Below are 3,269 nucleotides of genomic sequence, written 5' to 3'. Positions count from 1 at the left end.
CATCTTTACAGACACACAAATGGATAGACATGACATGAGAAAGGAAATGGTATTGGTAAAAAAAAAAGATTGATATATAAAATTATATTTTTGTAATCCCAATATAAACTGTCTCCAAAATTTCTATTTTCGCTTCTTTGATTTCTTGGAGGTAAAATCCTTCAAGCGGTATTAAAATGAAATAAATAATTTGAATAAATTCTTGTGATTCGTGAAAATCGTCATAATAAGTATAAACGTTGAAGCTGTGAATTTCGTTAGTTGTACATACGTCATTTTACTCTTTACTAAGCTGTATTATAATATTAATTTCAAGCCACAATTATATTTTATTTTTATTACACGGTAAATAAAATATATCTTTATTTATATTATTTAATCCTGATTTTTTAATGACACCAATAGAATTTCGATTAAGTAGCATTTCATTTTTGTGCTATTATATTTTTAATTTAATTAAGGGCAAATTCGTGTATATACATATAATTATTACATATGGATTCCAAGAGCACTTATTACTTTAGTATCTTAAGTCAAATTAGTATATTATGTACAAAAATGTACCACATTTATTAGCTCTTGTAAAAAGAGGTATTTACTTGGAACCAGCACTATGTAAATCGTCTTCGTGTCAGCTGAAAGACTTCCACTGCATGATAAAGGCCTCCGTCAAGGATTGCCACTTTGCTCGATCATCAGCAATCCGCATCCACTGCTTTCTACAGCAAGAAGTAGTTTGAAATTAAAAGAAAACCTGGTAACACAAAAATATTGTAAATGTAGTAATACATTTTGGAATGTCACATAATATACACTTGAATTTGGGGTTTTAATGTGGGACAAAATTGCCTACAAGAGCTAATAACGAGGCATTTGATGGATTTTCTTTCCCATACAGCGCCAACATTAGGTTACTTAAAATATAATAAATAATACCCAAACATGGAAATTGATATAATTTAAAAATTATTGATGTAAAAAGTATATACATTTTTGCATGTAATATATGATTCTACCTTATATGATTCTACCTTAGCAATTTAATTGCATTATTTAAAAATACTTAATGTAATCAATCTGGCGCGCAATTCATAAGTAGCTGCTGATTTTTTTTTAAATCACAGAAATAAAATAATTTAATATCTATTTCCAGTGTAAGCTGTGATGAGATTTTGAATTCTTAATTTCAAATTAAAATGTATCAGACGATATGAAAATTTAAAATTATATAAAAAGCAAATAGGTATATAACTTATTTTTCATATTGAGCGCGTCAGCTAGAGTTCATATATAGTTACATACTATCGAAAACCGTAGTTTAGATTTAATAATTAGAATATAATATTATTTAAAAAATGAAATTCCGATGATCACAAAACAATAATCAATATTATATATCTCAAGAAATATAAGGAAAATTTCGTCATAACGGTCAAAAATAACTACTTATAGGTATAATTCCAATAAATGTCTTCCTTAGTATTTATATATTGTAAAGAAATTATTTCAAAAATATATATGTAATATATATATATATATAATCGTTTATATCCTTAGTCGTATGGACACTCATTATAATTATTATTTTTCATATATTGATTTGCAATAGTTTTGTTGAAGTGTCCTACGTAGAATGTCCTTACGGATGTACAAGGATTGCACTTAGATATAAACATAAGCTTAAAATAAACTACTTAAAGTTATTAAAACTTAAGTTTATTTATAGATTAGGATTAATTTGTAAAAAAAATCTTTCATCGCAACCGGTTCTCGAAAACAAAGTATGCTGTTAATACGTTAATAGGTGCTCCCTAGTTAACCAACTTCAGAAAAAAATGGAGATTGTATTATAAACAAATACTATTCATTTATTACTAAAATACAACTATAAAAAGATTTTCAAACCAAATTTTTCATAAAGAGAAAAAAGAAGAATTTTGTTTCACAACACATAGTATATTATTTTCTAATAAAAAGTCATTTCAAAATATCAGAACCTAGGGAGTTTTGGCACTAACTATATTACTAATATGTAAGCTTAGCTATAATTTACTTTGGTAAGCATGAAAATGGCTAATATCCAACAAAAAAGCATCATTGAGCGTTAACATAGATTTCTAAGACAAAGCGAAAGGCATGTACATACAGGCGCCTTTCTATAGATATAAGTATTTATAACTTAAAAATAATAATAATTTAATTCGAATATAAAACAGTTATTAAATGTTATTTATAATTATTTGAAAAGAATACATATTTATTTATTATATTTCAAAGATATAAAATTAATTTTAGGAATCTTTTCTAGTCGGAAGAGTGATGATTATAATTTGATGGCTCCAAAATCAATAGATTGCATTTTATTTTGAACCAAATAACTGAGATTTTTTGCAAAATTTAAATATCGGACGTTTAAAAATACTATCGAGTAAATATATTATAGTAAAATAAACAGCTGACATATATATTATATATAGGTTATAGCATATAGGTTTAGAATTGAATCGGTACTTCAGATTGGTACCAAGTTTCAGTAGCATGTATATAGAAATGTTAGTAATAAGTAGTTATATATTTATGTGTACTTTATCATAATCCAAAAAGAGTCGCCTCGAAGACGCAAAAAGCACGGCTTTCATGTTCTGAACCTTAGAAGGCTTGCGCGCAAAGCATAATTACGGATAACATCGGGAAATCCGTAACTTCAGAATAATAAAAATCTAGTCAAAAAATATTAAACAAACGAATAAAATAAATATACAATTTATTTATCGCATTTATAAATTAAAGTATTAAACTCGAATAAAAAAATCTATAATTTATTTATCTGAAACTATCGCATTTATTAATTAAAGTATCAACAAGATTATTTAAAAGAAGACTTTGAGAAAAATAAACACATTTTATGCAAATAAATAAAATTATTATGGTATATATTAGTTACAGAAATAACAAAAAAATCAAGTAAAAATCAGAGACAAAATTATTTATCAAAAATATTGGAAATTATAAAGAAAATACAAATTATTTATTATAATATTTTAAATTTATAATTTAGAATCAAAAGGCGCATATTACCAATCACCTCTCTTGCATAGATACGACGCACACAGCTTAGAATATATTAATAGAAATAACTATAAAATAAATTAAGTATATCGACATAAATACAGTTTTACTTCAGTAGTTCTAGTTTTTAAGATGCGAGCCTCAAGGCCAAATCCTCGGAGTATCTCTAGTCATTGATATAGCGTGTATTTATAGGGAAT

Source organism: Helicoverpa armigera, chromosome 13, assembly GCF_030705265.1.
Source record: "Helicoverpa armigera isolate CAAS_96S chromosome 13, ASM3070526v1, whole genome shotgun sequence".
NCBI classification, from domain to species: domain Eukaryota; kingdom Metazoa; phylum Arthropoda; class Insecta; order Lepidoptera; family Noctuidae; genus Helicoverpa; species Helicoverpa armigera.
The sequence above is the reverse complement of the archived record's forward strand: the minus strand, read 5'-3'. Positions refer to the sequence as shown.